Source organism: Aythya ferina (assembly GCF_964211825.1).
Source record: "Aythya ferina genome assembly, chromosome: 10".
In the NCBI taxonomy this organism is placed as follows: domain Eukaryota; kingdom Metazoa; phylum Chordata; class Aves; order Anseriformes; family Anatidae; genus Aythya; species Aythya ferina.
In genome coordinates this window covers 5046315-5071060 of record NC_140306.1, presented here as the reverse complement: position 1 = coordinate 5071060, position 24746 = coordinate 5046315, and the positions used below count along the sequence as shown (strand labels likewise).

The window sequence follows — 24746 nt, the reverse complement described above, 5'->3', positions numbered from 1 at the left end:
TTGAGATAAAATGAAATACGTGTAACTTAATAATACAGGTTAGTGGAAAGAAGTGAATTTAAGCAACCAGCTGACTTCTGAATCTGTTTGTTCTAGATGGCATTAGGAGGATCAGAAAGGGTCGGGCAGCTTCAGGGACAAAACAGACACCAAAGGGACTGGAGCAGGGCTGCCACATCCCCTTGCCAAGGACTGGATACTTGGGGAGCCGAGCAGAGGCAGGAGGCAGGCTCGTGTCCATCCCACTGGAGATGGGCTGCTGATGGTGGGCCATTTGTCTACTTATTGTAGCACCTGGACTGTGGGTACCCATCAGCTGAGCTCTGGCAGGTTTGGTGCCTCGTTCCTTCATTCTCGAGTCATTTCAAGCCCAGGCAGTACTCATCAAAGCCTGGGCTAATGAATCATTGCGAACGCTTGACGTGTTGGCAGCTACATGCCACCCAGCTTCACATTCTGTTCTGCTGCCATAATTTTAAGAAACTATTGGAACAATGCCCCCCCCCCCCCACCAAAAAAAAAGTACCCACAGAGCTGGGAACTAATATGCAATCCTCCCCCGGTTTATCTGTACCAAGCTGTTTGGGTAGGCCTTGAGATCAGTTCCAGCTGCAGAGCAGGTTTTAGTCAAGAAATCAAAAGCTTGGCTATCATTTATCCGAGTAGACAAATGAGCCAGTTAGTCCAGAGCTGAGGAAGGCTAACCTGAGATGACAGAGCTCAATCAAAGGAGTCAGAGGCTCTGAGTGCCCGGTAGAGCTGCACGATGCCGTGCTTTACATGGGGAGTCAGTCATTAGCCTGTCAGTCATGGTTATTGGGATCTCTGTCAGGCCAGGCCCTGTTCCCCTTTGCATATACAGCAGGCTTCTTCGGTCTCTACAGATATTGTTTGTAACTGAAATCTCTGCTTTATCAGCTGTTGGCTGTGCTTTGACTCGGAGCCCATTTTATTATGTACTTGAGCATTCGTGTTAAAGCAGCTTAGCCCGGTACTGCTAAAAGGCTGCTCTGGGAGGGAGAAGGTGTTTTGTAAGCACCTTCTGCTCTTCTCGGTTTGGCTGAGGGGTGAGCAGGTGGTGGTTTTGCTTTCAGCAGGGAAGAAGAGGGAGTCAGAAGGTGAGTGGTCCTCTCCTCGCCACGTCTGCAGTGGCTTCGCTGTTAGCACCCCGTGTGTGCGAGTCCTGCTCAGGCTGCAAGAACTTAAACTCTGTTGACAGCTTAGGAGTAGGACAGCTGGACTAACAGAAAAATAAACAAATGATGTCCCATTTGTTTAAGCTTCTCTCTGAAAATGAAAGTTTAGATCCACTGTGGTATTACTGTAATGAACCAGCCGTGGGTGTACTCAGGATGCATAATGAAGCCTGGTCTGGTCCTGCTAGACACTGCTTTACTGGGGAGATGTTTGCGGGTTTTTAGCACCTTTGATTTCCAGCCCCTGCCCCTGCAACACCTTGACCCTTTGGGACCTGAGGCAGACTATAAGTCCCAGTCCCAGGTAAGCTTGGCAAGTGGCAGCTCTCCCATGTGATGGGGGGGCGAGGTAAGGAGCAGTGTTTTAGCTGGAAGTCGTGGTTCAGGACTTTTCTTTAAATCCAGAGGAACAGGCCCGTTCTCCAGGGACTTAAACCTTTTCCATTATTTGAAAAATTGCCTGGGAGCCTGTGGTAATGCTCCTGCCTATTTTTTTTTTTTTTTTCCATTTCTGCAGTGTCAGGGAGAAAAAATAAATCTGTAATCCAAGTAATCTAAATATAGAAGTGTTAGTTAACAAATGAGCTTTCTGATGGCTTCAAAACGGGTTTTGTAATAAAAGGAAATGTATTTGACACTGCCAGAATTTACAGTCCCACCAGAGGCTTGTGAAATAACTGTTATAACAAACATTCTGGGCTGTAACAAAGCTTGTTGACATGTACGGGTTACTGAAGGGTATTTCGGACGGGTGCTGCGAAGATGGCTTAGCAGGAAAAGGACTCCACAACTACTGCATGGCCCCAATGCGGACCATCAGCTTTTAAACAGAGACTTTAGAAAAAAAATGTTAAAGAGGGGAAATGTCTTTAAGAAACGAGTACCAGAACATGACTTGTGGGAAGCAGAAGGATGAGGCTGTGAGTAAACCAGTTGTGAGTGTTGGAGGCTGGAGCTGTCCTGGCTGTTCAACTGACTGGGAAACTGCTGTGCTGCAGCCAGGCCCTGTAACTTGCAGGTTTTTTTTTTTCCTTTCCTCAAAATCTGAGGCTTTGACAGCTCTCTGCAGTTGCACAACAAGTAAAGGTTGCAATTATTCCCAGGTGTGATAACACTTGCATGTAGTCACTTAGAAATGAAGTGCTGCGGGAAGCCCTGGGAGTGCTGCTCTTAAGCTGGTGTCAGAAAGCTGTGCTGCTTTCAGCTGCTTGGAGCTTTAGCTACAGGTTCAGAGGTGGTTTGCTCTGTTTGCCGGTCCCTTTTCTCACTAGGACTCAGCCTAGTGCTGTGTGACTGTTCTTGTTCCATCTGCCAACACTTTATTTGCAGCAATTATTCCTAACTACATCCAGGGGTCCAGTTTTGCGCAGTGCGATGGAGGCACAGCCATAAGAAAGTTAGGTTAGGAAGAGTGCTCTGGGCCACTGTGGCTGGCTTGGGAGGCACTGGAGATGCATCAGAGAGAGCTGCTGCCCAGCTTGGCATAGTTCACGAAAATAAAACACCTTCAAAAACCTGCTGATGTTAGAATGGGGAGGGAGGGAGTCGATAATCAGCTTTTTACCCTACCAAAAGTTGTTTTTTCAGGTTTTTTCAGAGTTTCACTCTGTAGCTTAGGAAATTGAGACCAAGTTTCCCATCTCATTCAATGCCCCGTATGTGAGGCTTGCACTGCGTTACTTTCCTCTGCAGGTATCTGAAAGGTTTTGCTGCTCTTATGCGAGTCTGGTGTTGCCTGCAAGAGGGAGCAGAACATGGAACTTGATATTGAAGAGTAAGGACAGCTTAAACGTTTCATTAAACAGCAGCCCCCAATACTAAGTGACAGTGTTTGAGCCAGCAAAATAATATTCTTTAAGGCTGTGGTCTCCAGCCATCGACCCGTGGCTCTGCAGCCTGTTTCTGGGGGGGATCGGGCATGGCTGTGCCTCCTGCTGTGCTTCTTTCAGGTTTGGGTGCCCCCACACAAGGTGGGATGTTGCTTCTGGGCCCCGTGCTGGGGAGCACTGCTCCAGGCTCTGCTCCTGCTGTATGGGGGCAGCCTGCTCTTCGTGGGGCTGTGCTCGTACCTCGGGCTGGGGAGGCAGTCAAGTCAATACAAGACACACTGAAAGTACCTGCCTGAGCTCTCAGAGCTGTTTCAGGTTACATAAACCAGAATTTAAAATAGTCACTTTTTCACAACACAGAGCACGTGTTAGTGAAGATGAATTCTCAGCGCGGTGCCAGCAGAGTTACTTTAACAGATGCAGAGCTGCGCTACTAAGAATAGTTTCTGCAGTTATCTCCCCACACAAATTTTCTCCTCGGGCATTTGCAATGTGCTTATCTGCACTGCAGAAGATCGTCTGCATGCTCAGGTTTTTTTGCAGAAACGGATCGGGAAGCTTTCAGAGGGTATCAGGAGCATGCTGCTCTGAAGCTGCACCGAGTTTCAAGCGATGAATCAGAATTCTGCATAGAAGGAATTGGATGCAAGCACAATAAGGAAGTTTAGCAAGAGTTTTTTATTCTTTTTTTTCTTTTTTTTCATTCTTGCTTTGCCGTGGTAAACAGCAACGCTTGCTGGCAAGAGGGAGAATAACAGATTAATCTGCTTATTTCCAATTTGCAGCTCATGCCCAGCGCAGGATTTACCTGGTGGGGAGGGAGGCGATGTCCCAGCACTACAGGCAGGCTCCTTACTAAGGTCACAGAGCACCAGAAGCCCAATCTTGACTTTATTTGAATTAAGCTGAATTCTGAATTTTCCCACTAAAATAAAGTGCTCTCAAAAGTGAATTAAGCAGAATTTGTTCCCGGTAAGCTCCCCAGACTGTCCTGAAACAAGAAAGGAGGCATTAATTGAAGGTTGCCTTTCCTCATTTGCTAAGCAGCACCACTTCTACAGGGTGTGAAGCTGTGGTTATTAACCAGAGGTAATGAGGATGGAGTCGCTCATTACCAGCTGCTGGGCAGAGTAACTGCTGGCTGCTCTTGGTTGGAGCGGTGCTGCTCAGTGCCTCCTGCTCCAACCTGGGCATCTTTAGAGGAAACTTGCTGCTGGTGAGCACCTGTGAGGAACCTTACCTCTATTTTTACGGGGCCTGAAGTGGGCTGGTGAACGAGAGGAGGAGGTGTGGTGGCAGCGTGTAGCTTGGTTTGCCGTGGCCTCCTCTCGGGGTGCCCTCGGATGTGGCCGTGACCAGGGAAGGTGGGGGCTCTGCACCCACCGTGGTGCTGTGGGGTTCTCTGCTTCCCCCTGCTTTCACCCAGTGACCCGTCCAGGGACAGCACTGCAGGGTGCTGGTGGTGTGGGTTTGGGGTTTTGTGCATGGCTTAGATTGTATTATCAGATTGTGGTGTTTTTCTTATGAAGACAGCACAGCCGTAAGTGCTTAGAGGATTTTTTCTTCTCTTTTTTTTTTTTTTTTTTTTTTTTTAAGTGTGAATTTCTTTAAGTGTTCGTATAAAAAGAGTTCAGATAGTGATCAAGTGATAGGACAGCTTCTGTAAATCAAAAAAAAAACCTTGGATTTGAGATGCACTGTAAAATATTTAAATTTTTGTAATAAAACTTGAGGATTTCTGCAAGTGCCATTTCTGTGTTAGGAAAAAAAGGTGGAATGATGTGAATTGCTTTACTCCTGGGAAAAATGCATTGCATGTGGTGTAATTCTCCTGTACAGTCACTGCAGCTGCATTGGTGCTGGGGGCTCGGCAGAGCTGGATGCATGTGGAATAAATGATAACTCTGAAGCAAGAGAGAAGCTGCTCTGTGATGGAGATCTCGGTGCCTGGGGCCCTAAAATGTATCCTGGCTCTGTGAGTAGTGGGAAGAAAAGCTTCCCTGCTGCTTGGCTTGGGGAATTTCTTCCAATGTTCTTGGTAGTAGCTGTTGTGCAGGCTGGTGGACTCAGTGTGACCTGGAGTGGCAGTTCTCCTCCTCCTCGTCTGGCATCTGGTATGCTGGGATCACCAGCTGCAGTCAGGCCAGTCTCCTTCCTGCCTCCCTGCCCTCTCCCCTCCAAGGGTTTCCCTGAGATTTGTGCTTTTTAGCGGTTGAAAACTCAGCTTGAAACCTTCCAAATGGCTTCGGGACTTTTGCGATCCCATCAGAGCTGGGACCAGGAGCCTGCTGTGCTTGTAACCGGGAGCAGAGCCGGCCCCTGACGGTCTGTAGGGCTTCCCCACTGAAACGGGGAGCAGGAATATTGGAGGCGAAGGCAAGCCTTTGGGATTTTCCATGTTCTTGTGCATAATTTAAAGCAGTGATTCAGGCAGCCGAGCAAGGCTGTTTATCTGCTCAGCTCTAGTAGAGGCGTCGTCTCCTCCTGGGTGCCAAATACTTCTGGGGATACATGAGATGGGAGAAGCCGACGTGGTCCTGCTGGAAACCTGAGAACAATTTTGGTGGTTTTAAAAAAAATTCATAAAATTCTGGTAAGTTTTGAGTTTGCTGAGCCAGTGCTGCTGCCTCCACCTCGTCGAAGAGAGTAGGGGTTATAACAAGAGTTTGGAGCAAGCCCGCAACCAATGAGTGTTATTGTTTAAGGACAGCTTTTCTTGTATTTCTGACTTGGTATTTTTGGCTCCTCTGGAAGGTTCCCGTGCGTGATTTTCTCCCTGCAGTAGCTGCGGTAACCCGTAATCACGGAGCGCTGCGTGCTGTAGGGCTGAGATAAGTGTTGAAAATCTGCGTGTTTTTGTGAAACGCGATGCCAATGTAATAACTTACGGAGATCAGCTATAGATTAGCAAATCCTCGGTGAGTCAGACGTTCCCCTTGCTGCTGTCTTCCCCAGCATGTCACAAACATTTAGGAAAGCTCATTCATCCCAGATAGGCGTGAAATCCATCTTTGATGCGCAGGGCTGTGACTCAGGGAGTGGGACACAAAGGCCACTCGGTGTAATGCCTGCTGCTGTGCTCTTGCCAAATGCCTGGAGCAGAGGGGGAAATCTCTGCTGCCGGAGTTTGTTTGGAAGATGCTTTGAAGATTATGGATCTCCTGCCTGTAACATACCCCAATTAAACGTGATTAGGAGCGTTGTAAGTAATAGCTCTGCTATGAGGATGAAAAGAGGATGAGAACGATGAATAGCACAGGATGTGAAGGTGTTGGTCGGGTACATGAGGGAAGGAAGGCAGTGGGGTATCTGGCTCTTGTTACGTAGGAAGTGAAGAGGCAGGGAAGCAGCAGGCTGTCCAGCCTCACAGGGACGTTGGCTGGGGGTTTGTAGAGCAGGCAGCAGGAGCTGGATGGGATCTGATGCCAAGGTGAGTTTCCCACTTAATCTCCTTGCTCTGTCTTCAGTCCCTCTTCTTGCTGTTTGTGCCACTGGCTCCTGATTGCAGAGCAATTAGATACGTCAGATATATCCTTAGCCTCGAGAACTTATCACTTACCCTGTCACATCCATCCTCAGTCCCTCAGACCCCAGCAGTCCCACTGCACGCCCTGTCCCTTGCCTCCTCTACCTGCTCCTTCACCCTGCAGGGCTTCCTGCCTGCTGCCCCAGTTGTAGCCGTGCCTTTTGCCTTCTCCTCTAATCACTTCTGAGGTCAGACTTCCAAACTCACCCCCTGTTACAGCACATCTGCTCCTCCTGAAGCTGTGCCTGTCATCCACCTGTCCAACAGAGCACTGCTTCAAAATCCTCAGCCTCACAAGCATTATTAAAACGGCCTTATTAACGAGCTGCCCTGTAAATCGAGGGGCTGGCAGCGTGCTGGTGCCACGTTCCTCGGGCTGCCTCAATGGCACCCAAGATGTGTTTCTGTGCTGTGTCAGTCCCTGATGATCCTCCCTGGGTGCCTCCTGCTCTGGCTCTTGCTATGGCGGGGCCAGGTCCCTGCTACCCTCGTGCAGCCCGGCAGCATGGGGCTGGTGGAGCAGCTCCGTGTCCTCGCCTGCTGCGTTGGGGCAGCGTTGATGTTCCTGCAATTTGCCCTGGGTGGACAAACAGGCCGCCTATTGCCGCCGTGATTGCCCAGGAAATGTTCTGCCAGCTCCACCCCTGTTTCCTGATGTGCAGCATTTCCCTCTGATCCGCTGCTGAGCTGAGGAGAGGAGCGAGACCTGGGTGAGTCCCGGCGTGGTGCTTGCACAGCAGGTGGCTGTCCTTAGCGCTGCGCCCGCCTTGCTTTCTGTCACTGCCTCCTTCTGTCCCGTCCCTTCAGTTCTCTGGGCTCTCATTTCTCTTGAGAGCATCTCCTCAGTCTTCCTAGCACGACTTTCCCATCTGCACCTCTTCTGTTCTTTCCTTCAAGGACTTCAGCAAGGGGGCAAGCTGGCAGGTGAAGTTGAGCAGCTCCTGAGATGCTGCCACAGGGCTTGTTGCAGCAGTGTTATGCAAAATCTGCTCCACTGATAGAAAAGGAAGGGAAAGGTTGTGTGGAGTAGGGCTGGGGGAGGAACAGAGGGAAGATTGCCGGCTACAAAGCTGTTAAGGGTGAAAGCTGCTGCCTGTCGGTCTTGTTGCATCAGAATGAATTTACTGCTGATTTTAGTATGGGAAAGGTGTAGCTGAGTATTCCTCCTTCCTTCAAAGGGAGGAAGAAATGAATGGTGCGAAGGGCTTGAGTGACTTTTTTATATCATTATTAAAAAAGAAAAACACCTTTGGCATCTGTTGGAAGGGCTGCTGGCTGTCTCTGGGCACACTCCTTCCTCCTCCCATGCCCCTTGCCTTGTGCATTTTCATTAAGAAATTCTCCAGGACATGGGCAGTTGCATTTGCTGCTCGTGTCAGGCTGTCTGTATGAGGTGCAGGTTGATGTTGGCCGTTCCCAGGTCCCGTGGCAGCACAAACAAGTGATGTAGCAGCCAGCACGTGGCAGCTGGAGGTGTGGGGTATGTATGAGTGGATGTGCACAAAGCCCACAGTATGGTAACACAGAGGGAAATAAGGTATATAGACAACTTAAGCTTAGTGACTTTCAGAAATGAGCTGTTTGTGGGTTGGGAGAGAGCATTGCCACCTGAGCAGTGGGTAAAATATCCACTGCTGCTCCATGAAATGGAGCAAAATGGAATATGCTGGATTTTATTGCTGCTGTCTGGATTCATAGCAGGGAGCCACTGAGCAGCTGGCTTGCTCAACGCTTTCACATGCACCGGTAGCTGAAGGCAGGTTCACAAAACCTTCACCCACGTGAATACTTAATTCATTTCTCTCAAATGCATTTAATAGAATGAATGAGTATTTTTGACCTTCACCAACTTTTGACAGAGTCTGGAAGCTGTAACAAGAGGTCTGCAGCACGTCCAGTTTGACCTAGGCCCCTCTCTGCACCTCCTCCATCACTGTAAGAAACGCATGGTTTCTTTTTGCAATGTAAATACTTTGGGAGAACATAGTTTCCACCGAGAAGTTATCTAATTAAAAATATTAGGAGCTGTGTTTATTTATAACATCTATGAATAATTATTACTCAGAAAGTCCGAGCGTTATTTTCTCGGGAAGTCCCTCATTAGAAACTCTGCCTCATCGGGGCGAGCTGTGCTCTTACTTAACCAGTTTCGGTTCACATCTGGGTACGGCTGAGGAAAATCTGCAGAGGCAAATCTCTCAGGCTGCAAATTAGAGAGCAGCTCTCTCTGTGTTACCTCCTGTCATTATCGTGCCTCCTGGTGAGGAACCTGAGCCCAGCGGCTTCTGCAGGTGTCCGGGGTGGTCCTGGTGGTGCTGGCAGGGGGCAGAGAGCAGTTTGGGGAGGGCCTGGGGGTTTCTTGATGCCGGAGCTCCTCCAGCTTGCCGTGTCCCTTACGGCAGGCTTCGTACCCTCGGCAGAGCCCTGCTTGGTTTACACATCCAGCCTGTTGGCCTCTTTCCAGTGTCTTCAGAACAGGGCCTGTTGTTTGTGCTCGGACAACAGTGGCTGTGTTTGCTAATTTAAAAGCGCCCTCCTCGTTGTTCCTGCTCTGCCAATGTGGAAGCAGAAGCAGAACGAGGAGCTGCTAACCCTCAGGTAGCGTGGGTCGGCAGCAGGCAGGAGCAGAGCCGTGTCCTCAGCACATTTTGGAGTGGTTTCATCTGATTGGGACCGCTCAGCGCCTGGTGCTGGAGCCGTGGGCCTGGAGAGCTGCAGCAGTAACCCAGAGGACAGGCTGCTGCTCCTCTGTACGGTGCTGGGGAAGGAAGCTGCTGTCTGTCTGTCTGTCCACAGAAGGGGCCCAGAAGTGGTCATGGTCCCTTACACGGGTCCCTTGCCCTGGGAGTGAACTCGGCCTTCTGCAGGCCGTGATTCAGGTTCGTTGTAAACCACCACTTGTGGCTTTGACCTTTCCTGAAGCAGAACAAAACCAATGGCCTTTGGGGTTTCTCGTTCATACTTTCTCAATTCTTGGTAGTCCTTCTGTGAACTGGGAGGAAACTGTCAGGATTTTGCAAACTGCCCAGTCTGGGATGAGGGAGCACACGTTTGCAGCAGGCCACGAGCTGGCTTTGATTCTGTGAGGGGGTGAGGAATGGTTCTGACCTCTGCCACTTTGCTTTTTATTCTTTATCAGACTACCCCTGTGGCCACAGCCCAAACCAGCTGTGATGCGTGCGTGTAGCTTACATCTCACCATGGTTTACACGTGCCTCGTTTACTAGGGCTTGCTTGCTGCTGTGCCTAGCAGTGGGATAACTAAACTCAACGTGAGGGCTGTACTGCTTGACACGGCTGCTGTTGAAGGCTTGCTGAGCTCCTGTCCTGGAAGAGAGAGGTGTTCCCATGTGGTCACTTCATTTAACCGTGTTCCATCGTGCAATTAAAGAAAACTTGTCAACTGAATTGGAAGCGAGGGCTTGATTGCTTCAGGATTTGTCTTGTCTCTGAGTAAATGACTCACTCTTTCCTGTTGCCGTCCCCCACCCCGCCCCACAGTAATCAAATTTAAGCAATGCTGTATTTGCATCGAAGATCTGGGCTTCTGTAGCCTGTAATGAAAAAGCATCAAATGATGTCTTCATGGTTACATTTATTAGTTATAATGAAAGCTTGGTTGTTCCACAATAGCGGCATTTTGTCTTGGTTTATACAGCCAGCGGCATGTGAAAAATCTCCGTGGTGCTAATGCTGATCCATCTGTTGGCGTGCTGTTGGAACAGCAGTGCGCCTAATGGTGGTTTAGATCTGAGCTACCAGTAAGCAAGTGTTTCCTTATAGTATTTTTCTTTTAGTCATGTAAAAAAACTGATGACTTCCCGATAGAGAGATGGCTTTGCTCGCTGTCCTTTCTTTCCTCTTGCTCGGTTTCTGCCTGCCATGAGAAATACCAAAATGCAGGAGGATGATTTGGGAGCTTGGTGGCCGCCTGGGCATCGCTGGATGTGAGTACCTGCAGGCCAGCTGAGGAATTTGTTTGCTAAAGGTTTTCTTTTTCTCCTCTGCCCCCTCCCCGAAGTGTTTCAGTTGGTCTCATGAAGTTGTCTCCCTGTAACCTCTGGAGTTGCTCACATCCTGTGATTATCCTGGCTGCAAGAGCATCACTCGTTGTTATTGCAAGAATACAACTGCTGCTGCTTCAGGTGACTGGATTTGTTCATCAGCTGCTCCTAAGAAGCACTTTGTGGCTGCATCCCACAGCCATCTGTCCTCGCTTCTTTTATATTTAGGGAAGGTGAAGGAGTGGTACTGAGTACTCTTGGGCTCTGCTGCTGCTGCTAGAAGGCATTACGTGGCTTGGGGACAGCTGGCCTTTGGAAGCAATCTCTTCTGCCCTCAGCAAGAAGTTCCGCCTTGTTTCTGCCTTGGCAATGCAGTAGTGAATGAGCTTTGATTTTAAAGTGTGCGTAGTTTGCAAGAAGGGTGCTGGAAGTGAGGTGTTTGGTATGGCAGCGAGCTCTGAGTAGAGATCAGGCAGCTAAATTGCTCGTCCCTTCTTCATCTCCCAGAACTTGGATGCTGTTTGTTGTCTCTGTCCTAAGCCTGGTTGACTTTGTCTCCATGTTTAAAATAGTATTTGATCTTTGCATTTAGCCAGCAGCAGTGCAACTGAAATCAGAGGCAAGTGCCAGGACGCTGGCATCTCCCCGCAGTCACTGTTTGATGTGCTGAGCAGTAACCAGAGAGACCCCGAGTGTTGTCCTCAGAGGTTTTGAGAAGCCTTGCTGTCAAGACACAAGTGGCTTGAATGACACGGCCAGATGGGTGCTGTGCTCAAGTGGCTCTGCCACTGCCGGGTAATTACATAGCTGAGGGCTTAGTCACCTTGCAGATGAAGGTTTTTTCTTTTCTTTAAGTTTTCTAAACGAGGCTCACTGATTTGTTCTAAAAAGTATGAAATACCGCTTATTTTTAAACCCATGGAAACAGTGACTTAAACATTTCTTAATGTCTGTCTGCCTGTTGACCTGAAATTGCTTAGGAACTTGGGGATGCACCGAGGTTGCTCTCCGAAACAGACAGCGCAAGCCGCCCTCTGCCCTGGCCAGTCAGTGTGTGTGTGTGCTTGGTTCCTTTAAAGTGCTACAAGAAGCACAAATATAGCTGGAGTCACGGACAGAAATAAACCTGACATTATTACGTGAGGTTTGGACGCGGCTCTGCCCGGGGTGCTTTCATAACTTGGACGTGAAATATTTTTAAGTGGACTCTAAAGTTCACGCGCTGCACCGCTCGGTGCCTACAAGCAGCAGCCTCTGGGCACAGCTCTGCTCCCTGGGCTTTGTTTGCATCCTCCTCAGAGCCCTGTTACCCCGGGAGGACACGGCTGTGCTGTTCCCCGTTGATGCAGAAGCAGCAGTTGTGCACGGCCTAGCTACCAGCTGCAGATGTGCTCCTTGTACAGCAAGGTCAAAACTACACAGATTTTTGCAACTGACTCTAACTGCTACCTTACTGAAGCACTTTTTGCAGCTCTTCTCCCTCCCCTCCTGCGCTGAGATCCTAAATTTAGCAACCCGAGAGCCTGAGGGTTTGCATTGTGCTGTGAATTTGTCACAACTCATTTCATTCGCATTATGCTGATCCAGACTGCTGGATTGCTGTTCCCGTTCCTCTGCTTGCATTTTAGGGAGCCGCTGGCAGCTCGCCGCCAGGCTTTGACCACTCCACTGCTCCTGCTCCCCGACGCTGCTGCTCGCTCTGGTTGTGTGTGCAGGATCGCTAGCTGCAGCCCTTTCTATTTTAAGCCTCCCTGGCATGCTGCAGCCTTTCCAGAACATGATTTGCACTCTTAGGGAAAATGAAAGATGCATCCAACAGAAAGGAGCAAGCTTGCAGAAGTTTGGATGTACATCAAGTTTCCTTGAGGCATACCTTAAGAGAAATGCCTGCCGGCTGTGAGTTATGCCTGCTCGAGGACTTGTAGCACTTATAGAAAATGAGCAAGGAGATTCTGACGGATTCTGCCTAATGAAACCTGTAATTTTTTCTTAAATTTGCTTGAAGGTAATGAAACGGTTGTGGGTACTGGTGCTGATGCAGAACTGCGGGATGCTAGAGAACCATGTGTGCGTGGTGCTGCATTAGAGCAGGAGAAGTGCTGGGGGCTGATGCACCAAAACTTTGTTTTGGGTGGGAGGGGGTTCAGCAGCCGTTCCCTTACAGGCAGGTTTCGTCTGTTAGCTTTTTTAAGAAGGCATTTTGGGAGCTTGGTGTCCCCAAGCTGGGCATGCTTGATGAGGACAGAGCACATGCGCGGGGTCGGTGCTTTCTTACTAGCTGGCTTGGCTAACCTCATGTTAGTATCTGTCAACGTTGTTAAAAGCTTACGTGACATCTCTATTTAATGCCATTGAAAGGGCTTGGGCAGCAGGATCATTCAGCTTCTGAATAGCCTGTTCTGTAGCGTACAGACAACTTAGTTACAAGGAGTAATGAAGAACGGGATACCCAAGGCCTTGTTGTAAGCATGGGTGTCTGCATCTCTCCCTGTGCTACCTCGTTGTGCATCCCACATGCCGTGGCTGAAACTTTGCTAACTTGGATCGATAAAACATTTTCCCATGCTTTTAAGCATACGGTCGGTAATTTAAGAGGCAAAGACTAAGGGCAGTGTTTCTGGACCAAGTGCGGAATCACAAAATAGTTCAGGGTGAAGGGGCCCCTGAAGGTCACCTGGCCCAGCCCCTTGGCTCGGCATCCCGGAGGGATCTTGGACGAGGCCCCAGGCAGCCGTCGAGCACCGCTCAGCTCCCGAGGGTCATTTGTGGCAGCAGCAGGCGGTATTGATCCCAATACAGGTGCCCCGAGGGTTGTATTAATCATCCACCATATGTGGTTTTGCATGCTGACCGCTACCTTTAGAGCCCGGCAGGCTGTCCGGCTTTCCCCACACCGTGTGGTTCCCCCTTTTTGGGCACAGAGCTGCTCCTGGCAGGCTTGGTGAGGCACCGTGCACCAAGCAGCGCTGGCACGGAGCTGGCCCATCCCTCCCTGTGATCCTGGCCCAGACCAAGCAGGTGCCAGGATCAATATTTACTGCCTGAGGGCGTTGTGCTCCGCTCTGCGTGCACCCGAGGAAGGCAGCTTGGCCACGGCCGTGCGTCTTTGCACCTGAGCACATTTGGGAGCTCTCGGGGCACCTTGCCTGCATCTGACAGCCTCCGGAGCAGCCTGTCCTACCCATCGGTGCAGTCAGGGTGAGGAGGGATCGATTCCTGCAGATGAAATTAATCGCCGTGTAACTTCTCACGTTCCCGTTTCTCAGTTTTGTCGCTGAATATTTTCCAGGACCTGTTTTTTCCGGTAACAGTTTTCTGCCTGGAAAAGCTACGGGCTGGTTTTCATTGCTGCTCCTGCCTGAACTGCAATATTGTGAGGAAAAACTCAGTTGCGTTTTTAGAACCTGTGGCTGATTACGTTTTCAGCAACAAAGTTTTTTTTTCCTTCAAGTGCTAACAAAATATGTGTGTGCACTTAAGCTCTGTTGGAGTGCGCAGAGATTAAGGCAGCTATAAATAGCATCTTCCATGACCCTGCTGGAATTTTCTTTAAGCTTGGAAACACTGAAGTGTGTGTTTTGTCAGATTTGAATCATGAACCCTGAAGAAGAGCTAATGAGTTCTTGCTTCTCGGCCCTAATCTCCAACCAGCCTGCTCCGTGTGCGAGCAGCAGGTCAGAGCCTGAAGCTGCAGCCAGGTCCCGGCTGCCTCACCTGATTTGGTTTGTTTGCTTCGCTCACCATGACATTTTCTGCCCCAGTCGCCCTGTTTATGAAAATAATTAATTTCAACCTGTTCTGACAAACCCACGCCACCAGTGCAATGGTTGCGGTGGGTGACAGTTCCCAAAAACGTACTGCGTTTGCTGCACTACTGCACTGCACTTCAAAAATCTGCATCTCACAGCACTGCAGGGTGCTGCAGGGAAGGTGAACTCCATCCCAGGCAGACCCAGCATAGCTGTACGGGATTCTCCCTTCAGACCTCATGTAAATCACCCTGCTGAAATTAAAAGCTTTCTCTTGTTACCTTGCTTTTCCTGACAGCTTATGAAGAGGTGCAGCTGGGGCTAAACAGTGAGCTGCTGGGACAAAAGCCGTACCCTGGGCTACCTGTCTGGGCGGTGATCTGCTTCTGGAGAACCAGTGGCAAAGCACTTGCTCGATTTTTGGGGCTGAGATTTGGTTGTGGGCGTCCCCAGGTGTTCAGCCACCGAGCTGCCTGCTGCTGCAGCGTGCTCTGGCACCCTCAGCCAGTCGTGTTATATTGCCTCTTTTGATGTAGAATTTCTCTTGGAGTGTATTCTTGCTTATGCTCCAGTAGGTTGTTTTTGTAATAAGCTGAATTCTTGCTTCCAAAATATGTTTAAAATTTGTCTTCCATTTCTGGATTAAATGGCACTTAAAAAAAAAAATAAAAAAATCCCCTGCTTGACGAGCTCTTGTTTGGCATGAAGGAGAACACTTAAAATTCCTCATAAACGGGCTTGAATAGCTCGCTAATCTCACCTAAAGGCTGGCTGAGAGCGCCAGCGCTGTTCTCTTGCTTATTTTCAGTAGCACAAACAGCGAATGTGTGCAGAAAAGGTCCCAGCGGTATTTATTGTAGAAAATGGGTAAAAGGGCACGGGCTGCCTCGCCTAAAGGTCAGGCTGTTGAGGTGGATGTTGCTGGTTGTGTGTCTCCAGCCTGGCAGAAGGAGCTGTCGGGTCCCTGGCTGCGGTGCCAGCAGCCCCCAGCCCACCCCCGGCAGGAGCTGGGCACGGGGCCACCCCGGCACCTTCCTCCCAGCCTGGCTCCTGCTCCTCCTGCAGCCTTCCTCTTCCCTTCCCGCACGCGTTGGGTTTTTGATGGACGTGTCAGTCGTCCTCTTTGCTGGCTGTTCCGTTTTTCATAGAAGCCAGTCGTACCCCGATAACTCCGTGTCCGCGGTGAGTAACGGAGGCGTCATCCCTCGCAGTGATTCACTCGCAGGTTCCCGTACTGCAGCTGCTCGGCCACTTGTGCTGTTGGTATCTCTAATCAGTGTTTCTCAGACCAGCACTTAGACCTGATTTTGGTAGTTTCAGTAGGGTTATCACGGTGCTGGGGCGGCTGCTGTCTGCCCTCCCTGATCAATGACCTAGTTCAAAGTGTGCCCCTGCCCCTGGTCCCAGCGATGCTCTAGGAGCCTCCTGGGAATTCTTCATCTTTGAAACTTGCAGCTAAAATAATGCTGGTGCTATTTAAAGACCACTTCTAACTGCTTTTTAATTTATTTTTGTGGAGATTTGCAAAAACTATGCAGGCTTAACAACTGGTAACTCTGGATTTATGTGTCCTGCTGCATTTGCCTCTGGTATGTAAAAAGATGAAATACCACGCTTCTGCTTTTCCATTTTGCAACTTATTTCCAGGTAAGCTTCTCATCACAGCCTCCTCAAGGTGTTTGCTTTTCACGTACACACTTACTGGTCTGCTTTTTTGGGAACGTGTGTGCTTTGGTGCCTCAGCCAGAGTTACAGGAACAGCGCATCTCATAAATGAGCGAAAGCAAACAAGCAGGCTTTGACTCTTAAGTAACTCAGTTGCAAAAATCCGAGTCCTGAAAGAGATGCCTGAGGTCACTGGGTCCAGTCCTTTGTCTTAGACGTGCCTGTCATATCCTCTCTGGGCTGCTGGAGTTATGCAGGCAAAGCTTGCCTAACAATCCAACTTCCTATTTTGTAACAGTCATTATTGTTAGCTCTTTCATGGTGGCATTGTTCAAATAACCTAAAAAAGAAAAAAAGAAAAAAAAAAAAAAAAAAAGCCCTCAGAAGAACAAGAGGATGCTTTTTGCTGGCTTAGTTGCTTCCTGTAGAAATCCTTCATTGTGATGCTCAGGATTATTCAGCGGCCATCAGCCTGGTGGCAGAAACAGAAATTAATCCGTTAAAAAACCCGGGGAGCTCCAGGATGGGAACAGGGTGAAAAAGCTCGGGCATGGTGCTTTGGACACTCAGTGGCACCAAGTCACTTTCAGCAATGTTAGCTGGGCTGACAGAGACCCCGGCCCCAGTGGTGCTGTGGCTGGGTCTGAGGCCAGCGAGGCTGAGCCCCTGCCTCTGCGGGTCCTGTGCTAAAGGGGTGCAGCAAAAGGCATGGAGGGCTCCCTGATGGCAGGGGGACTCGCAGCCAGTTGCTTTTGTTGCACCGAGCAGCTCCTGTGACTGATTTCTCATTCTACGGAGAAAATCTGATTTTTTGGCGAAGGGTTTATTTTTTTGTGGTGTTTTTTCCTTTTTTTTTTTTTTCTTTTCTTTCTTGCTGTTGGTGAATCAGTTCAGGGCTTGTGCAAGGGAAGGGTTTTTTATGTCCTGCTGCTCTCACTCCATGGTAGCAGCTTCATATCGTCTCCCTCTTCTTCCTTGTGTGTCCCCGCACACCGCCTGCTCCCCCCATGTCTGTGCTGGGGTTCAGGTTTGTGTGACGATGGGAATCTGTTTAGATTTTTTTCCCCATTATTAAACTCTTCCTCAGCATCTACAATGGAGTTTATAAAGCACAAAATCTGACCATTTAACAACATTTTGGGAAGGGCTGCCCTTCCCAAGAGCCCACAATGGCTCCTCACCATGTTCACACACAGCCCCGAGACCGGTGCCTGCACTCGTGTGGGAGGTGGCACCAGAGGCGTGCAGGAAAACCTTCGGGCGAGCATGTTCTTCACAAGCATTTCAACTTTTTTTTTTTTGGTTTTGTTTAGTAATAAAAGGAACAAAGCTATTATTAGTGACCATGGGCTTGGAAGTTTGCTAGAGCAGCAGTAGTTACTCATCTGTTTTCGTTTGCAGAAGTCCTAGGGCAGGCAGGCAGATGCAGCAGTAGCAGTGCAGTTGGTTTGGGGCAGCCGCTGCTCGCTGCCACCTTTCTGTGCAGACCTTTTGGTTCTGCGGCCACCAGGAGCACAGCTGCTCCCTGTGAGCTCTTGCCTTGCTGGATCACAAAGTAAAAGGATGAATTCCTGCGGTAAGTTTCTGCTCCTTTCTCTTTTCTGAGTGTTGGCGGTGTTGTACAGAGCAATGTGTTTGATTTCTACCCTGGCCCAGGTAGGAATAAAATTTCAAAATGATCTGATGTAAAAACACCAAACCAACACCAAACCAACCCACATGTGTTGGTAAATGGTTCCTTGCTCCTTTGTTTTTTCCGTGCAGGAGTCGAACAGGCACACACGCAGCCTTTCCATGTGCTTTAATGTGCAGCCAGTTTGGTTCCATGGTTCATGCTATTACAAACGCTGTGAGCTGATACATATCCACATGTAAATCAGACGTACAAACACAGCTGATGCTGCCTGTGTTGCAGATTTCCTTTGCCTTGCGATTGCTGTTTCAGTGCACTTTTCTCAGATGTAGTGAGGGCAGGGGAGTTTTCAGTGGAAAACAGTGTAAGAAGTGAAATGAAATAAGCCTGTTGATGGCTTGGGTTTGGGACCAAGTCCCCAGTTACTTGGATACGATGCGCTGAAAGTATGCCTGAGTTTAGTGTTGTAATTAAATGCTCAGTGGAAGTTTGCTGTTTAACAAATATATTAAAATCCTTCACCAGTTAAAAGCGTGATCTTGCAATTTGACTTTAAATGCTAAGGTTACTAGGACAAACATCATGAGAATTACATCTTGAATAAGTGACAAACTTTCTCAAATAAATTCCAGAGATTGCTGTTTGTTAGATACCCGTTTGTTGAAGATACTGACTTAAAAAAAAAAAAAAAAAAAAAAAAAAAAAAAAAAGAAAAATGTAAAAGACCTAAAAGGAAAGCAGAGATAGAGAATGAAAACCCCTTTTTGGGCATGGAGGTCTGTTGGGATGGCTGAGCAACAGCATAGGAAGTTCCAAATATTTTTCTAGTGTCTGAAATGATATTGTCTGTGGTTTTTAGATAACAGATAAGCAGGGGAGGAATAATTGAGCTGCTTTATCAGGCTGCCTACAGAAACTTGAAATTTGGCATGATAATTGAATAAAAGGTCTTATCTTTATTCATGGTTGTTAATGGTCAGCAACTGCCATTTAAGAGTATAGATTGTCATTTAAGAAATGTATGCGTTATTTTTATTAAAATTGTAAATATCTTTTTTCCTGCATTGTTCTACAAATATTTTTTCAAAAAACATACCTTCTCTCTTTGCTACATGAAATAATATTTTGCTTTCAGATGCCAGTATTTTGGGAGTGGACTAATAGAATAGGGAAAATGTTACACTTGGTGATATGTTTATACAGGGCATTTAACAGGGTTTTATGTTTTTAGAAGGCTTTTTTTAGCCTTTTTTCCTCCTTTTTTATTTTTTTCTTGTAAATAAAAGGTTTTGGAAGCACAATGAAGTATGTAGACATAAAAGTTTGAAATGACCTGCGACTAAAAGGTACGGAGAAACCTTCACACTCTTGATCCTGGGTTCTGTGTGTAGAACTTGAGTCTGCTTGGTTTTCCTCTATGGCAAACAAATTTTTGAAGTTTATTTTGGCAGCAAGTCATTCCCCCATTATGTTAAATAGGAGTGGGAGGATGTTTCCAAGCAGCATGTTGTTTTATTGCTATGCCAGAAATTCAATTTTAGATCCATTTTCTGTAGGTACTCTTTTTTTTTTTTTTTTTAATTTCCTTGTCTTCTTCCCATGCATCTGAAGGTCCCCAACACCATTAGAAACAGTTACAATCACCTTTTTTAATTAAAATGGGGAAAATATACAATTTGGCCATTGTGTCTTGAAGTGTGTTGACTGATAACGCTTTTATGCACATGAAATGCTACCCAGTACAGAAATGTGTGCCGGGTGGGTTCCGCCTTGCATCTGCAAATGTGATTCAGAAGCTCCAAAGAGTGTCATTGCATTCGTTCTTGAATGAACAATTTAGAAAGCAGCAGTTACCTGCCAGTATCAATTTTTGTTTGCTTCTCTAGAGGTGATGGATAACATTACAGAAAAGCTCTTGCATGTCACTTCTTGAAGGGTAGTACTCTAGTGGGTTATAAAATGATGCTGCTGTTGAACAATGCAATGCAAAAGTGATTCCTTAAAGGAATGCTGTAAGAGTTCTCGGAGGTCGATGAGTTGTCTAGGGTATTTTTTTGGCCTGGTTTAATTTTGTGGACATGACTCTCTGCTCATATTCATCAAGCTTCCTTGGAAGTGCCCTGGACTTCTCAATGAGGTCAGTCAGACCAGACGGGAGTTGTTCCTACTGGTTACACTTTGGTACTTGCACATGGGCAGGGAAGGAGCTTTTCAACCTCTCAAACTATGACCTGTCACTGGAATTACGGTAGCTTTTTATTGCCCTTTTTAATGGCATTATATTGAGGTTTTCCTTAAGCAAGGAAGGATACAACTTACCTGAAGTGATAGCCGTAGCCTGGTTGTGTTGATTGGGCTGCAGCTGGGGTCAGGCTTCAGTGCCTCCCTCGCTAGTGCTTGCCAGTGTTTCATTTGTAATCCTTTTCTGGGCTACTGCAGGACCAAAGGTTTAGATCCATTTTGGGGAGGGAAAAAAAAAAAAAAAAAAGAACACAAAAAAACAGCCTTTTGTCTGTGAATCGCGTTATTCTGCCTTTAATTTGCAGTATCCAATTTACCTGTTGCCAGTTCTGCAGAGCTAAGTGCTGGGCTGGACGTTGGAACCTGCTTTTTGCCTAGGGCCTTTTTGCTCTTTTTTCAGGGGAATGTTTGAATCCCAGTCTGTAAAGATTTAATGTGCTGGCTCTTTGTGGTAGTGTTAAATGCTTGTTTGATTTTTAAACCTCATATGTAAGCATTCAAGTACTAAAGACTTCAGTTTCAAACAACTTGTCTATGGATTTAATCTTTAGAACATAATAGTGAGTGCATTGATCACCTTCATTTTTTTTCTGCAACATAACATTTCCAATTTAACATTGTGTATCTTGTAGAATCCTTTCTGCTTTCTCCCAAAAGTTTAAAAAAAAAAAAACAATTTTAGCAGCATGAACTAATGTAATTGTCTTTAGAAAGTGCTTGCTCTGCTAGACAGGAGGATGTTTTTCAGGTTGCGTACTTCGGTTTTGGATGCTGCGCTTTTTTTTTTCCCCTCCAGAATAAATTAGACTATATTAAAAGGGCACCGGAGGCTGAAGCTCATTGTTCCCAGACTGGAAATAACGTGGCCAGTGAAGGTGTTCATTCTGCTCCACTTCTGAACTTCACTGGAAATTCTGGATGAGGAGCCCAGGACGCTGAACGCTAACAAGATGCCGAGGGTTTGGGGTTTTGTGCCGGTGTAATGGACTGAAAGGATTCTTCTGCTGAACTTGTGAGTGGGTGTTGCAAGAATCTGGCAGGTTTACCTTCAGTTACATAACGTGCTGCTTGTCAGTGCTACATAGGATGATTAAAGACACATGACTGCTGGCTGCAGGGGATGGATGGATGGTAGTGGGATTTAGAGATGTAGTTTCAACTCTCATCTTTACTGCCCGGGCTGTGTGTTCCTAAGGAAGTCCCTTAAGAGGCTCTGCTCAGAATCGATGTGTTGAAAGGCATCGTGGCTGATCGCAGATTTGTCTGGGATGTGTGGGTGTTGGACCCTTCAGCTGCTGTCTTGTCTTTGAAAGGTGTCCTGCTAGATCCGCTCTGGATTAATGCTCCTTCTCTGCATGCCTTCTGTCTGCTCCACGTGCTCTTGCTGCAGAATGTTATTTCTGGATTTGTGCTGTGGGGATGGGGCCCCCAAATCTTTGGGTTATTGTTTTTTTCCCTGGGATATGACGGGCAGGTGGACCTGTTAAAGCGTCAGAGCTCTGGGACAGCAGAAAGTAGTGGGCAGACGAAGGGGTGGTGGTAGGGCTCCTGAGGGCAAAATGGAGTTAGTTTTCCTTGCAAAGCAAACTTCCTAGGAGGGACTGAGAGTTCAAAATCTGCTGTGAGTTATAGGCGTGTCATAAACATCTTGACTTGGAAAAAATATGTATATATTTCAAGTGACTGACTGGTTTTGGCTGTGCGGCCTGGGCTGCTGGAGGCGCCCCCAGCCTGGTCAGGAAGGCGTTGTGTGGAAACCCGGGGAGGCCCTCCAGGAGAAGGAAGTATGGCCGGTGTGCTTTTATTGTTTTCTTTATTTTCTGAATAAAGAAGCAGGTCTTTGCCAAAAACCTGCGACCTACACGAACATTTGTTTTAGGGCAAGCTTTACGAGGCTGCCTCGGCAGGCCAGTTGAGCTGAGTAATGTGGTGTGGTTGACAGAAAATCAGGGCTGAGGCAGAATCGTTCCGACGTTAATGAATAACAGCTTCTCATTTCCATCACCTGCTCCCACACTTTTCTAACTGTAGCTTTCTCTTTGCACTGGGATGTCAGCGACTTGCACCACTCGCTGGGAGATTTTGCATATTTAAAAAACACCGGCTTTGAGGAATCTTTGCATGATCAAAATTGACCATTATTTGGAGCCTGTTTGCGGACCTTTTGCTGTTGTGAGTACTTGAAGTTAGTCTTATCCTGTGGCTTTCTCCATTGAACGTGCAGCTGTGCCAAGTTAAGGAAGCATTTCGCCCCTTGGTCTCCGTGTGGTTCGGTACAGAAATCTGGGGAATAGTGTAAGAGCCAGCCCCGAAAGGTGGAGTCAGCTAACTGCAGGCACTGCTTTGCAAAGCAGTGACATAGGCTCTCCAGTTATTTCCACATTAGACAAAAAGGAGGGGTCGCATTTTTGAGGTATTATTTACTGCTCCAGTTCAACACTTCTGAACTCTGGCTCACTCAGCTGGGCTAATGGAGGAGAGGATCTGGGCAACGACGCTCCCAAAGGTGGGGGCGAGAGGCGGTTCCAAGAAATTGCAGCACAAGTGCTGCTGACACTTGCTTTCCAGCTGGTCCAGCAAGCCAGATGGTAAGGGGAGTATTTTATTAGGGTCTGAACGAGCTGGTAGCTCTAGAGGAGCATCTTTTGTTTTGGTAGGACCTGGTAAGAAACCTTCTCATGTTGTCATGCTCCCCTTCCAGACAGACAGCGTTTGGCCATGCTGCTAAATACAAGGATAATGGTTTAATACAGCACGAGATTCCAGCACTACTTCTCTCCCAAAGAGTTTAGTTTGTGTTGTTGTGTGTCTGTCCCATTGGAGCCCTTGGCTGGAGGGCATCTTTTGTGGCCCTTAGTTCATTACTGGCTGCTTCGCTCCGCAGTGACCTGCTTCGATTAGGCAGCGGGGCTTTGCAAAGATGCATGTTGTTCCTTTGCCAGTCCTCCAGCTGGAAACTGTTTGGGGACTGGACTTCTCAGAATATAACTGTTGGTACTAATTTAATCTTACTCATAGCTGGTTTATATCACTTGGTGAAATGCCAGGGTTGTTCTTTTCTGGGTGTTTGTTTCTCCGTGATATTTATAGACAGCAACACTCATCCCTGTCAACCTCCATTTTGTGAGATTAAAAAGCCAAACTTTTCTTTAGCTTCCCGCTCTGAAGCGGGCTCTGTGTCTCTCATTGCTTCAGTTTCAGTCCCATGTTCTTGAGCACAGGTGCCCCCAGGCATGAGGTCCTACCCCAGGTGTCCCGTACCACTGACACCAATGTTTCTCTGTCCTCTTTGGTGTGACCTTGTCTGGTTCAGCCTGAAGCTGCTGCTGCTTACCATTACGTTACCATGCTGGCCTTTTAGGACATTAGGAATGGTTCTTTCACCTGGGTTGGAGCTGGGGTCCTTCAGCCTGGAGAAAAGAAGGCTCTGTGGAGGCCTTATAGTGGCCCTCCAGTACCTAAAGGGGGCTACAGGACAGCTGGGGAGGGGCTCTTGGTCAGGGGTGTGGTGATGGGGCAAGGGGAATGGCTTTAAACTAAGAGGGTAGGTTTAGATTAGATATTAAGAATAAATTCTTTACTCAGAGGTTGATGAGGCTCAGGAACAGCTTGCCCAGGGAAGCTGTGTTTGCCCCATCCCTGGCAGTGCCCAGGGCCAGGCTGGATGGGGCTTTGGGCAGCCTGGGCTGGTGGGAGGTGTCCCTGCCCATGGCAGGGGAGGAAATGGATAAGCTTTAAGGTCCCTCACAGTCCAAACTATTCCACGATTCTGTGAGTTGAAAAACTCCTCCCTGAAATCCTAATGATGGACCACAACACGTTGTGCTTTGAAAAATCCTAATGGAGCCTTGGCAGCCCCCCAGAAGTCAGGCCAGCTTTGTTCTGCTGGTTGTTCCTACTTGAACATGTCAGTGTGGTTTGCACGGGATGAGCTGTTTCTCCTGAACTGTTTTCTGAAACAATAAAGACCAAATGCATCAGTTGTAAGTCAGGGGGAATTTTACTTTGATCGGCGACGTTTCTCAGAAGTGTCAACGGATCCAGGTCCGGAGCCTCAGCAGGGGCATTCGGTGCAGACAATTGAGGTTGCTGGATTGAAGAGCTAACGTTGAAAGCAAGTAAGTGGGAGTAGAAAGAGAGATCCACGAAAGCCAGTGAGCAACTCGGGTGTGTAATCTGGTAATGAGTTAATGCTGCCTCTTTATAGGGGAGAAAAACAAGGTAATTTTAATGTGCTGGCGTGAACTCAAGGTAGTGCCTCATGGCCACGGTGCAGGCTGGTAGGAGCTGCAGCATGGTTTGGGGTTTGCAGTTACTAAATACTTGTTGCTCTGCAAAATGACAAATCAGTGCCCAAAGTGGGGAGGGGAGAGCAGGACCTGGGAGGGTGCTGTTAGAGCCCAGACACCCCCTTGGTATTGCGGTGTTCCTGAAGCAATTGCCTGCGCTTTGTTTACGTGGGGTGAGGTGGGTGTTTCACCCTCTGCCTCTTTACTCCTCTTTATCCATCCTGTGAGGAGCGCAGCATCAGCCAGCAGGCTGGGGGAAGCAGGGGATGAAGCTCCATCTAGTGTATGAAGTGAGATGGCTGGGAGCGAGGAAAAGAAGAAACCCTGCAGGAGATGGCTTTCCGTAGGCCAGGCAGGGATTCTGTGGGTTTTTGCTAAATGGCAAATAGCACTGGGAACACTTAAATGGCGTGAGTGTTAATCGAATGCCTTTGGCATTCTGCAAGCTGATAGCCATTTTCTGCGAGCACGTTTATATACCCTGGCATGTGTAGAGGCTAATATTAGATTTACTTACATTTTAATTAGCCTGTAATCAGTTCTAGGCAAAACCAAATATGTGTACTTCTATTAAGATTAGGATTTGTACAGCCAGGTTATAACTCTGCAAAGAC

The 24746-nt window shown here is 47.8% G+C and overlaps 1 protein-coding gene across 6 annotated transcripts in view; it reads left to right on the top strand.

Moving 5' to 3' along the window:
• The window catches only part of MITF (melanocyte inducing transcription factor), a 96271-nt gene that overhangs the window by 18824 nt on the left and 52701 nt on the right, over positions 1–24746 (top strand). Inside the window, exon 1 of one of the 6 annotated variants that reach the window (XM_084530886.1) lies at positions 12490–12560. The exons of the other annotated variants lie outside the window; for them this stretch is intronic. The gene's annotated coding sequence lies outside the window, so the exon portion shown is untranslated. Of the gene's footprint in view, positions 1–12489; positions 12561–24746 lie in introns of those variants that run through there. 6 annotated transcript variants of the gene reach the window in all.